The sequence below is a fragment of the Chiloscyllium punctatum genome, chromosome 45 (assembly GCF_047496795.1).
Source record: "Chiloscyllium punctatum isolate Juve2018m chromosome 45, sChiPun1.3, whole genome shotgun sequence".
NCBI classification, from domain to species: Eukaryota; Metazoa; Chordata; class Chondrichthyes; order Orectolobiformes; family Hemiscylliidae; genus Chiloscyllium; species Chiloscyllium punctatum.
The window spans coordinates 47,065,387-47,080,078 of record NC_092783.1 but is presented as its reverse complement, the minus strand read 5'-3'; positions in this window follow the sequence as shown (position 1 = coordinate 47,080,078).

The following is a 14,692-nucleotide window of genomic DNA, read 5'->3' as shown; positions in this document are numbered from 1 at the left end:
TGAAGTGCTTCTGTGATGTTTCCTCCGGCATTTGTAGTGGTTTGAATCCAGCGGACAGCTGGAACTGACAACCGGAAGCGGCAGATTCAAACCACTACAAATGCCGGAGGAAACATCACAGAAGCGCTTCGAAGGAGGCTTCCAAGCACTGAGGATGTCACCTAGACAGGGGACGAAACGTCTGCAACACATATTCCTAGCTCAGCAAACAGAACCACAACATACATACTAATGAACAGAAATGTATCTCTCCATGCCAACGGGCGGCACGGTGGCACAGTGGTTAGCACTGCTGCCTCACAGCGCCAGAGACCCGGGTTCAATTCCTGCCTCAGGTGACTGACTGTGTGGAGTTTGCATGTTCTCCCCGTGTCTGCGTGGGTTTCCTCTGGGTGCTCCGGTTTCCTCCCACAGTCCAAAGATGTGCAGGTCAAGTAAATTGGCCACGCTAAATTGCCCGTAGTGTTAGGTAGGGAGTAAATGTAGGGGTATGGGTGGGTTGCGCTTTGGCGGGGCGGTGTGGACTTGTTGGGCCGAAGGGCCTGTTTCCACACTGTAAGTAATCTAATCTAATCTAATCCAACCACAAATAGGAAATCCAAAATGTTGCGATAAATCAGTTGTTAGAACGTACTCGTGAGGGCATTCCTTTTTAAAGAAAACAATTTTTTAAGAGATTCAGAGTGCAAGCCAGGAGATAGGGCATATCATTTAGGTAAGTGGCTGTCCTCATAATTGAGGAGAACTGTCCTTTCTGCTTCCTTGTTCTGCTAATTGAATCTGAGTTAATTGGTGTTAAGAATAATTTGAAGGTGATATACAGCTGTGTGCCATGTTTGAGAAAGCTAAACTGCTCAGTAGGAATCTTCTCAAGTTACAAATAACAGCCAGGTCATATCATACAATTTGAGTGCAGGGAAATTTCAAGCTCTGATTAAATGACTTTAAAGGTGGTCAACGTAAGACCATTGGTAGATTTTGTATACAAAGGATGAGAATGGTCTGTGCATTTGATTTGTCAGACTGTCTGGAATATTGAAGGGATTTTGTGAAACTGCACAATGGGGATGATTTTAACCAATCTCACCAGTTAGGAAACTGACAGGATTGGGTGCAATGCTGGTTTTACACCCCACGCAACTTCACATTGAAGTCAAAAAGTAACATTGAATAGGGTATAAAATCCATGTTTCATCTAATCCAGTGAGTTTCCCGCCTGAAGAAATAGCTTATTACTCCCCAATGTCAATCAAATAAAACAGCATGTCATATTGACATTAAAATTCAGTTAATCTTATTAGACATTGTCATAAGAATAGTGTCACTTGGTAATACAGAGTGTTTTACTGAACTATTGCTTGTTTCATTCAGCAGACAAATCACATTCACTGCTTTATATGTACATGGCTTGTCCGTTGTAATCCAACTGTTTTCAAAAATAAAAAAAAATGTGTTTGATGTAGAAATGTAATTTCGGGAGGATCACTGAATAAATTACAATTTTTTCCATTAGACCGCAAATTGGTTGTTCTTTTCTATCTGATATTTCCATATTTAAATCTGTTCTCCATTGCCACCTTTTTTTAAAATGTTGAAACAGGTAAAACTTTATTAGAATAGATTTCCCCTCCTTCCTAAGTTGATAAATTCTTTCTGTGAGATGTTCCCTGAAATGCCAATAGCAGATTTATAGCCATGTTCTTCCTTACATACATTACCAATTGGAAAGGCAATTGTTACAATCATAGCTGATGGTGATACTGACAGGTCAAATCCCAGAACAAAACCTGGCCTGATAAATCATAAGCTCAACTTTTGCAGTTAGTGATCATACTGGTAGTCATCTACTGAACATGTTCAGACGAGGCCTCATTGTTCTTTCAGAGCAGAACAAAAGTTTAATGCACAATAGAGAAAAAGCTATAAATATAGCAATGGACATTCTGACTGTGTTCATTCTTAGCACTCAAACACAGTGAAACCCAAGCCACATGCTAGCTAGCAGAGAACAGGAGTTGCATTTGGTTTTTAACCCCATTACTTGAGTATTTTGTGAGGATAAGGGTATATCTTTCACACACAACTATCATTCAACTAATATAATGTCTGCAGTCTGGACACAACTCACAGGAGATGGTTTTCTGCTGAGAAGGGATAATCAGCCTCTATTTACCCCTGTTGCCAAGGGAGATCAGTTCACTTTGTTTTTGAATGGCATCTGAATGGCATTTGAAGTGATGCTGCCTAAAACTCCCTCAACATTCTTAAAATGCAATATCCCAGAATTCCTTGTGATAATCCACACAAGAACATTCTGGACAGCCAATGAATTTATATCCTTAGCCTTTATTTTTGAAAGAAATACAAATGTCATACTTAAAGGTTCAATAATTTGGGTCATGATCCACTGTCATGACAATGGGAAAATGAGTCATACAGCATGGAAGCAGACCTTTCAATCCCAACTCACCCATGCTGACCAGACATCCCAATCTGACCTAGTCCCATTTGCCAGTATTTGGCCCATATCCCTCGAAAATCTTCCTAATCACATACTCATCCAAATGCCTTTTACATGTTGTAATTGTACCTGCTTCCAACACTTCCTCTGGCAGCTCATTCCATACACATACCACTCTTTTAAATCTTTCCCCTCTCACCTTAAACCTATGCCCTCTAGCCTTGGATTCTGCCACCCTAGCAAAACATGTTAGAACATAGAACATGACAGCGTAGTACAGGGCCTTCAGCCCTCGATATTGTGCCGACCTGCAAAAACAATCTGATGCACATCTAACCTACACTATTCCGTTATTGTCCAATGCATGTCTAATGCCCATTTAAATGCCCTTAACATCAGCTGGTCTACTATGGTTGCGGGCAGGCTGTTCCACACCCCTACTACTCTGAGTAAAGAAACAACCCCTTGATATCTGTCCTAAATCTATCAAGATAGCCATCACCATCTGAGGAAAAAGGCTCTCACTGTCCACCCTATCTAACCCTCTGATTATCTTATACATTTCCATTAAATCACTTCTCAACCTTCTTCTCTCCAACGAAAACAACCTCATTTCACTCAGCTTTTCATCATAAGACCTTCCTTCCATACCAGGCAACACCCTAGTAAATCTCCTCTGAACCCTTTCCAAAGCTTCCTATAATGCGGTGACCAGAACTGCATGCAATACCTCAGGTGCAGCCTTACCAGTGCCTTATACAGCTGAACCATGACCTTGTGGCTCTGAAACTCAATCCCCCCTCCAATACACGCCAACACACCATTTGCCCTCTTAACAACCCTATCAGTATGGTTGGCAACTTGCAGGGATTTATGCACTTGGACACCAAGATCTTTCTGTTCATCTACACTGCCAAGAATTTTACCATTAGCCCAGTATTCTGCATTCCTGTTACTGCTTCCAAAGTGAACTATCTCATACTTTTCTACATTAAACACCATTTACCACTTCTCAACCCAGAGGGATTCTGAGTAATCCAAGATGGAGGGTGGGAAAAATTTCTGGCTATAACAGCTGTTCCTTTGTTGAGGTATTTTAGGCGTTGGGGGTAATTTCCTCAAATTCCCGGAGCAGCAATTACAGTTTTATATGCTGTTGCATTGTTTTGGAACTTTGGAGAAAAAGAAAGAGTCAAAACAACAGCACTTTTAAAAGGGAGAGGTACAGACAAACGAAGCAGATGGTAAGGTCAGTGCAGGAGAGAGTGAGAAAAAGAAACCCACATTGCTAACTGACAGAGTGGTGAATCTGCACAGTTACTGCCTTTGCTGTTTGAATTCACGTATTGCTGGACATACCCGCCACAGGCGACTGAATGTGTGGAGTTTGCACATTGTCCCTGTATCTGCGTGGGTTTCCTCCGGGTGCTCCGGTTTCCTCCCACAGTCCAAAAGTGTGCAAGTTAGGTGAATTGGCCATGCTAAATTGCCTGTACCGTTAGGTGAATGGGTGAAATATAGGGGAATGGGTGGGTTGCGCTTCGGCGGGTCGGTGTGGACTTGTTGGGCCGAAGGGCCTGATTCCACACTGTAAGTAATCTAATCTAATCAGAGTGCATTTGGAAAAATAACAAACAGTAAAATTCATAACTGATCTTGGAGGAACCTGTTTGGGAAAGGTCACAGCACAGAAACAGATCCGTGGATATTTTAAGCGAGGCCTTACTGTAAGTGCAGTAGTGTGTAGAATAGGTTCTTTCCTGATTATATGTTTTATTGAGATATGTCTCTTGATTAAACTTAAAATAGATTAGATTAGATTAGATTAGATTAGATTAGATTAGATTAGATTACTTACAGTGTGGAAACAGGCCCTTCAGCCCAACAAGTCCACACAGCCCCGCCGAAGCGCAACCCATCCATACCCCTACATTTACCCCTTAAGCCATAAGTATTAAATTAACCTGGAGCAGTGTTTTGTAGAGGAATAAGACAGTGCTATTTCTGAGTCTGTAGATTGAAAGAAGCAAAAATGGCCTTTAGTAGAGTGATATGCTCTTCTTGTCGGATGTGGGAGTTTAGGGAGAGTTTATGGGTCACTAAGGAATATACTGAGGATTCTGATTAAGGATGATCAGCCATGATCATATTGAATGGTGGTGCAGACTCGAAGGGCAGAATGGCCTACTCCTGCACCTATTGTCTATTGTCCATATCTGCAATAAATGCAGTTGGTTGTGAATCCTATCAGATCAAACGGATTGGTTGGAGAGACAGAGGCAATGAGAAATTTGCAAGAGCAAAGGGATGTGATGGATGGCAGTTATAGTAAGGGGGAAAGTTGCAAATACAGTTAGATAGATGGGTTAACTCCAGGAAAGGTAAGAAAGGTAGGCAAGTAGTGTGGGAGTCTTCAGTGGCTATCCCCATTCCAAACAAGTATGCTGTTTTGGAAAATGTAGAGGGTGATGGATTATCAGGGGAATGTAGCACAAACAGCCAAGTCTCTGGTAATGAGACTGGCTCTAATGCAATGAGGGGTGCATTGGGTTCCAAGATATCGATTGTGTTAGGGGACTCTCTAGTCCGAGGTACAGACAGATATTTCGGTAGCCAGCAGCGAAAAATCAGAATGGTGCATTGATCCCCTGGTGTCATGATCAAGGATGTCTCAGAAAAGCTGCAGAATGTTCTCAATGGGGAGAGGGGCTAGCTGGAGGTCATTGTACACACTGGAACCAACAACATAGGAAGGGAAAAGGTTGAGTTTCTGAATGGAGACTATAGAGACTTAGGCAGGATTTAATAAGGTCCTCGAGAGTAGTGAAATCTGGATTATTCCTGGTTCTACGAGCTAGTGAGGGCAGGAATAGGAGAATAGGGCAGGTGAATGCATGGGTGAGGAGCTGGTGTACAGGAGAAAGATTCACATTTTTGGATCATTGGAAGCTGTTTTGTGGTAGAGGTGACCTGTACAAGAAGGACTGATTGCACCTAAATTGGAAGGGGTCTAATATACTGGCAGGGAGATTTGCTAGAGCTGCTCGGGAGGATTTAAACTAGTAAGGTGGGTTGGTTGGGGGGGTGGGGGGGTCAGCAGGATAGTGAGGAAAAAGATCAATCTGAGACTGGTACAGTTGAGAAAAGAAACAAGTCAGTCAGGACAGGCAGGGACAAAGCAGAGAACAAGGTAGGACTGATAAATTAAACTGCATTTATTTCAACACAAAGGCCCTAACAGGGAAGGCAGATGAACTCAGGGCATGGTTAGAAACATGGACTGGGCTATCATAGCAATTACAGAAACATGGCTCAAGGATGGACAGGACTGGCAGCTTAATGTTCCAGGATATAAATGCTACAGGAAGGACAGAAAGGGAGGCATTTGGGTGGAAATGAGAAATAAGAAAGTGATGATCACCTTATTGGGATTGTATTATAGACCCCCTAATACTCAGAGGGAAATTGAGAAACAAATTTGTTAAGGAGATCTCAGTTACCTGTAAGAATAATGATACGAAGATTGGTGGAGTTGTGAATAGTGAGGAGGGCTGTTGTCAGCTGCAAAGGGACTTAGATATGATGCAGAGCTGGGCTGAGGAGTGGCAGATGGAGTTCAACCCTGTCAAGTGTGAGGTTGTCCATTCTGGAAGGATAAATAAGAATGCAGAATACAGGATTAACAGTAGGGTTCTTAGTAAGGTGGAGGAGCAGAGGGATCTTGGGGTCTATGTTCATAGATCTTTGAAAGTTGCCACTCAGGTGGATAGAGCTTGTAAGAAGGCCTATGGTGTATTAGCGTTCATTTGCAGAGGGATTGAATTCAAGAGTCGTGAGGTGATGTTGCAGCTGTACAGGACCTTGGTTAGGCCACATTTGGAGTACTGTGTGCAGTTCTGGTCACCTCACTTTAGGAAAGATGTGGAAGCTTTGGAGAGGGTGCAGAGAAGATTTACCAGGATGTTGCCTGGAATGGAGAATAGGTCGTACGAGGATAGGTTGAAAGTGCTAGGCCTTTTCTCATTGGAACGGTGAAGGATGAGGGGTGACTTGATAGAGGTTTATAAGATGATCAGAGGAATAGATAGAGTAGACAGTCAGAAACTTTTTCCCCGGGTACAACAGAGTGTTACAAGGGGACATAAATTTAAGGTGAAGGGTGGAAGGTATGGGGGGAATGTCAGGGGTAGGTTCTTTACTCAGAGAGTGGTGGGGGCATGGAATGCGCTGCCTGTGGGAGTGGCAGAGTCAGAATCATTGGGGACCTTTGAGCGGCAATTGGATAGGTACATGGATGGGTGCTTAAGCTAGGACAAATGTTCGGCACAATATCGTGGGCCGAAGGGCCTGTTCTGTGCTGTATTGTTCTATGTTCTATGTAATAATAGGGTGGTTATTATAGGAATTTTAACTTTCCAAACATAGACTGGAACTGCCATATTGTTAAGGGTTTAGATGGAGAGGAATTTGTTAAGTGTGTACAAGAAAAGTTTCTGATTCAGTATGTGGATGTACCGACGAGAGAAGGTACAAAGCCTGACCTACTCTTGGGAAATAAGGCAGGGCAGGTGACTGATGGGTGTCAGTGGGAGAGCACTTTGAGGCCAGCGGCCATAATTCTATTCGTTTTAAAATAGTGATGGAAAAGGACAGACCAGATCTAAAAGTTAAAGTTCTAAATTGAAGGAAGGCCAATTTTCACTGTATTAGGCAAGAACTTTCAAAAGCTGATTGGGGGCAGATGTTCACAGGTAAAGGGACAGCTGGAAAATAGGAAGCCTTCAGAAATGAGATAACTAAAGTCCAGAGAAAGTATATTCCTGTTAGGATGGAAGGAAAGGCTGATAGGTATAGGGAATGCTAGATGACTAAAAAAATTGAGAGTTTGTTTAAGAAAAAGAAGGAAGCATATGTCAGGTATAGACAGGTTGGGTTGAGTGAATCCTTAGAAGAGTATAAAGACACTAGGAGTATACTTAAGGGGGAAATCAGGACGGCAAAAAGGGGACATGAGATAGCTTTAGCAAAATGAAGTTAAGGAGAATCCAAAATTTGTTTACAAATACATTAAGGACAAAAGGGTAACTAGGGAGAGAATAGGGCCCCTCAAACATCAGCAAGCCGGCCTTTGTGTGGAGCTGCAGGAGATAGGGGAGATACTAAACAAGTATTTTGCATCAGTGTTTACTGTGGAAAAGGACATGGAACATATAGAATGGAGGGAAATAGATGGTGACATATTATGTCCATATTACAGAGAAGGAAGTGCTGGATGTCATGAAATGCATAACAGTGGATAAATTCCCAGGACCTGATCAGGTGTACCCTAGAACTCTGTGGGAAGCTAGGGAAGTGATTGCTGGGCCTCTTGCTGAGATATTTGTATCATCGATAGTCACAGGTGAGGTGCCAGAAGACTAGAGTTTGGCTAACGTGGCAAGGACAAGCCGGGGAACTATAGACCAGTGAGCCTGACACCAGTGGTGGGCAGTTTGATGGTGGAAATCCTGAGGGACAGGATGTACACGTATTTGGAAAGGCAAAGAATGATTAGGGATAGTCAACATGGCTTTGTGCATGGGAAATCATGTCTCACAAACTTGATTGAGCTTTTCGATGAGGATTGATGAGGGCAAAGTGGTAGATGTGATCTATATGGACTTCAGTAAGGCGTTCGACAAGGCTCCCCATGGAGCCTTGTCTATTTAACTGACTTTTCTTCACTGGACTTTCTCAGATTGGGAAAAATCTCTGTACCGAGATGATGTTTGTTGGGCTGTAAGAGGTTGAGAGGGCTGTCATTAATTGGGTGGCTCTTTCAACTTACATGATGTGCTGAATAGCCTCTTTCTATGTTGTGTTATTCCAGGCTCAGAGCTGAAAATGTGTTGCTGGAAAAGCGCAGCAGGTCAGGCAACATCCAAGGAGCAGGAGAATCGACGTTTCGGGCATGAGCCCTTCTTCAGGAATGAGGAAAGTGTGTCCAGCAGGCCAAGATAAAAGGTAGGGAGGAGGGACTTGGGGGAGGGGCGTTGGAAATGCGATAGGTGGAAGGAGGTCAAGGTGAGGGTGATAGGCCAGGGTGGGGGTGGAGGCGGAGAAGTCAGGAAGTAGATTGCAGATTAGGAAGGTGGTGCTGAGTTCAAGGGATTTGACTGAGACAAGGTGGGGGGAGGGGAAATGAGGAAACTGGAGAAATCTGAGTTCATCCCTTGCAGTAGGAGGGTTCCTAGGCGGAAGATGAAACGCTCTTCCTCCAACTGTCGTGTTGCTATGGTCTGGCGATGGAGGAGTCCAAGGACCTGCATGTCCTTGGTGGAGTGGAAGGGGGAGTTGAAGTTTTGAGCCATGGGGTTGTTGGGTTCGTTGGTCCAGGTGTCCCAGAGGTGTTCTCTGAAACGTTCTGCAAGTAGGTGGCCTGTTTCCCCAATTCCAGACTCATCCAACTAAATGGCACATGTTCCCAGACCAGGGATTTCCTATGAATTTACTTGCTGAATGTGCCTTTCTTCTCTGTTGCCTCGTTACTATCAGAGACACACAGTGTTTGCTTCCCACTCCCTCCTGACCCTGTTCCCAAACTAAACCTTCTTAAAGTCAGTAAATGCATCTCCAAATGAAATTATACCTGGATTATTCATTGAAGAAATTTAGCTTGACTTTAGGGTTAGTTTTAAATTTAGTTCATTCTAAACGTATTTGCATTTAATTGGGACCAGAAGTTGCATTGTCACACCTATTAAGTTTACCAATGGTCTTGACAATGAACTAATGAAGTTCCTCAAGCCTAACTAAAAGCTTTGTATTTAGATACAAAAGGACAAAAAGAAGTGAAAATTTGTCATAGAGGATTATTGTGGTGCAATGGTACTGTCCTTGTCTCTAGGCCAGTAGGTCCTTTTTTAAGTTCTACTTGCCAGAGAGATGTGTCATCTTCAAGAAGGTCACAAAATTGGTGAATAAACGTAAGGCGGTTGACGTGGTGTATGTGGACTTCAGTAAGCATTTGATAAAGTTGAACCAGTTTTATATCCAAATGGCCAATTCTCCCTGTATTCCATGAGATGTAACCCTGTTCAAAGTTTGTGAGAAGATTTGTAGCTCAGGTGCTTGTTGTTGTGGTTCTGTTCGCCGAGCTGGGAATTTGTGTTGCGGACGTTTCGTCCCCTGTCTAGGTGACAGTCTCAGTGCTTGGGAGCCTCCTGTGAAGTGCTTCTGTGATGATTCCTCCGGCATTTATAGTGATTTGTATCTGCCGCTTCCGGTTGTCAGTTCCAGCTGTCCGCTGCAGTGGCCGGTATACTGGGTCCAGGTCGATGTGCTTATTGATTGAATCTGTGGATGAGTGCCCTGACTGTTCTCTGTTTGGCTTGTCCTATAATAGTAGTATTGTCCCAGTCGAACTCATGTTGCTTGTCATTCGATGTAACGGCACTGTTCACCTCTATCGACAAAACCCTAGCCAGAGAAACAATAGCCAACCTGCTGGACATACAGAACTGACAACAAGACGGGGAACCTATCAACAAAGACGGCATACTCAAACTACTGGACCTCTGCCTCACAACACATTTCACATTCAACAACTAAATATATGAACAAATCAACGGCACACCCATGGACTCACCCATCTCTGGACTCATAGCAGAAGCGGTAATGCAAAGATTAGAACAAACAGTCTCACCGCAAATTCAACCCAGACTCTGGGTCAGATATGTAGATGATATTTTTGTAATCATTAAAAACACAGAAATAGAGTACACACACCAGATCATCAACGCCACACTCACAGGAATCCGATTCACTAGAGAGGAAGAAAAGGACAACCAACTCCCATTCCTAGACGTGATGGTACAGAGAACACCTAACGGAGAATTCACCACAAAGGTTTACAGGAAAGCCACACACACAGATCAAGTCCTAAACTACGAAAGCAACCACCCCAACACACAAAAGAAGTTGCATCAAGACACTGTTCAAAAGGGCCACAACACACAGCAGTACACCAGAACTGCAAAAAGAGGAAGAAGAACACCTCTACAATGTATTCGCCAAAAACGGATACCCCTGCAATTTCATCAACAGATGCCCAAGGGAAAGAATGGAACGAGGACATGCCACAACCTAAAGGACTAGCCACACTACCATATATCAAAAGCATTTCTGAACTGACAGCCAGACTACTGCGACCACTAGGACTCATAACAGCAAATAAACCAACAGCCACTCTCAGACAACAACTCACCAGGACGAAGGACCCGATACCCAGCATGAGCAAAACCAATGTAGTGTACAAAATCCCATGCAAGGACTGCACAAAACACTACATAGGACAAACAGGAAGACAGCTAATGATCCGCATCCATGAACACCAACTAGCCATGAAACGACATGACCAGCTATCCTTAGTAGCCACACACTCAGATGACAAGCAACATGAATTCGACTGGAACAACACTACTATTATAAGACAAGCCAAACAGAGAACAGCCAGGGAATTCCTAGAGGCATGGCACTCACCCACAGATTCAATCAATAAGCACATCGACCTGGATCCAATATACTTGCCACTGCAGCGGACAGCTGGAACTGACAACCGGAAGTGGCAGATACAAATCACTATAAATGCTGGAGGAAACATCACAGAAACGCTTCACAGGAGGCTCCCAAGCACTGAGGATGTCACCTAGACAGGGGATGAAACGTCTGCAACACAAATTCCCAGCTCGGCGAACAGAACCACAACAATGTAACCTTGTTAACCGGTCTCCCATGGGGAACCTTGTTGAACGCCTTACTGATGTCCATATAGCTCATGTCTACCATTCTGCCCTCAAGCCTCTTTGTTGCTTCTTCAAAAAACTCAATCAAGTTTGTGAGACATGATTTCCCATGCACAAAGCCATGTTGACTATCCCTAATCAGTCCTTGCCTTTCCAAATACATATACATCCTGTCCCTCAGGATTCCCTCCAACAACTTGCCTACCACCGAAGTCAGGTTCACTTATTTATAGTTCCCTAACTTGTCCTTACCACCATTCTTAAATAGTTGCACCACATTTGCTAATCTCCAGTCTTCCGACACCTCACTTGTCACTATCGATCATACAAATATCTCAGCAAGAGACGCAACAATCACTTCTCTAGCTTCCCACAAAGTTCTAGGGTACACCCGATCAGGTCCTGGGAATTTATCCACCTTTATGTGTTTCAAGACATACAGCATTTCCTCCACTATAATATGGACATTTTTCAAGATGTCACTATCTATTTCCCGACATTCTATATGCTCCATGTCCTTTTCTATAGTAAACACTGATGCAAAATACTTGTTTGGTATCTCCCCCATCTCCTACACAAAGGCCACCTTGCTGATCCTTGAGGGACATACACAAAGGCCACCTTGCTGATCTTTGAGGGGCCTTATTCTCTCCTGAATTACCCTTTTGTCCTTAACGTATTTGTAAAAACCCTTTGGATTCACCTTAACTCTATTTGCCAAACCTATCTCATGTCCCCTTTTTTGCCCACCTGATTTCCCTCTTAAGTATACCCCTACTGCTTTTATACTCTTCTGAGGATTCACTTGATCTATCCTGTCTATATCTGACATATGCTTCCTTCTTTTTATTAACCAAACCCTCAATTTCTTTCCTTATCCAACATTCTCTATAACTACTTTCCATTCACCTGAACAGGAATATAGTTACTCTGGATTCTCATTATTTCATTTCTGAAGGCTTCCTATTTTCCACTGTCCCTTTACCTGTGAACATCTGCACCCAATCAGCTTTTGAAAGTTCTTGCCTAGTACCATCAAAATTAGCCTTCCTCCAATTCATAACTTCAACTTTTAGATCTAGTCTATCCTTTTCCATCACTATTTAAAAACTAATAGAATTATGGTCACTGGCCCAAAGGTGTTCCCCGACTGACACCTCAGTCACCTTCCCTGCTTTATTTCCCAAGAGTAGATACATCCACATACTGAATCAGAAAATTTTCTTGTATATGCTTAACAAATTCCTCTCCATCTAAACCCTTAACACTAAGGCAGTCCCAGTCTATGCTTGGAACGTTAAAATCCCCTACCATAACCACCCTATTATTCTTACAGATAACTGAGAAACAAATTTGTAAGGTGGTCTCAATTTCCGTCTTGAGTATTAGGGGGGTCTATAATACAATCCCACTAAGGTGATCATCCTTTTCTTATTTCTCAGTTCCACCCAAATAACCTCCCTGCATATATTTCTGGGAATATCCTAATGATGCAATTAATTGTTTTAAATGTTTTGGTATGTTGACTTAAATATGGTAATGCAGGGATATTCACAGCAAATGTGTAAGTACCCACTGATTAGGTGATGAAGGATCAGAAGTTCGTCTTTATCATCATGCTGGGGATTGGATGACAATGTTAAGGATGAATAAATTGGTGTTATTAATTTTACTATCATACCCCTAGATTGTCAAATAGTCCTCCCTTAAACTTAAAAAAAATGCTGCTAAGAGAGAAGACAGACTATTAGAACTAGCCCAGTCACATCAGGAGGTCACCATCAGAAAAGGAATTGTTTCTGTTTTTGATGGCCTGAGACAATGGGAAAGCAGGACTGGTAAAATACATGGACACCAAGTCCGATAAACAACTGGACTGTCAGTGTGATATCTCATGCTCTATTTATAAAAGAAATGTAAAGCAACCAAGTCAGAAAGCAAATAATGTACAAGAGAAGGCATAACTGGGAAGGTGCTAACCATGACATTTCTGAGGACAGATAACTGAAAAATGTAGAAGGACATAAATGAAGTAGTCTTTAATGGTGCAGGTTGAGATGTTACACTAAAGGAAGCAGTTGAACTAAGTGCCCTCCCCAGAAGAACAAAATAATATAACTTTCTTGTTAGTTACTGCAGAAGTTTTGGAATATATTAATACTCACTTGTCCTTGAAATAAAGGATTAATGCATCCCACTTAGTGCCATTTCAAAACCTATTACAATCCCTTCGTGTAACTTGACTTTTAACAGAAAATTCATCCAAGGCATTAAACATACAAGTATCAAACTTAACACTATTTAGAATAGATTTTAATCACAATTATAGCATGGGCACAGGCATCTCCAGAAACATTCATGTGGAATCCTAAAATTGCAAGACCTCTCAATTTTAAAGATAACGATAGACAAGGAACTGACATTTTCTTAAATTACTCCAATGTTTCTGCCTCTGGTACTGTGTCACACCTCACGGGGTCGAACATTGGAAATCAAGCCCTGCTATTCCCAGAGTCATCACAGAAGTTTGCAAAATTCTCCAATTTACCGGACTTTTTAAACCCAGGTTAAAAGAAAGCATGGACCAGGTTTCTGTACTTACGAAGAATGGCTTATTACCAATAAACAGATTCCAGCTGTAGGTAAGCAAATGAGTCATACATACAACTCTACAAATTAAAATCTAAACCACTGATGTCCATCCTCCCATCACAGACAAAAGAAAATTGTGTCATAGGTGGAGTGAAACATTGTTAGGCAGTTCAAAGGGCCCTATCCACAGGATTTTGAATTGATCCTTATGCTTGTAAAGACCTACTGTTCATCAGCCTCTGTTTATGAACTTGAAGTCATCCAAAACAATGGTGGGTCATGTTCTTGACTTGCAGCCATCTGATTTCTGGATCACCCCTGTGTTTGCTGACCTGCATTGGGGCTCCTTGTCAAGCAATGTGTTGATTTAAAAATTCTTATTCTTCTTTTCAAAACTCTACAGGGTCTTGTACCTCCCCATCTTAATGATTACAAAACAAATATCTTGTTGTTATGGAGTTCTTGTGGATTACAGTCTATGAGCCCTGGAATGTGAAGTCAGCTTTCAAGCTATTCTTGGTTTTAAGGGATTGCTTAAAAAAAAAATCTAAGGTAACAAATAGTTAAAAACAAATTAAGGTTTTTACATAATACCAACTGCAAGTATGTTGTGGAATCCCACTTTTATCAACTACCATTCCAAAGTATATTGGTCAAGGATTATTTCATGTTAAGGCAATGGTGAATATAAGAAATGACATCTGGTTATCTCAAACTTTGGCTTCAAAGATCTCAACAAACTAGAAAAGTTGTAATTTAGTTTGAACGATATTTACTCTCACTTTACTGAAATGTATATTCTATGAACATTCTCACATTTAAATATTCATCCCCCATTAATAACCACTTAGCGATG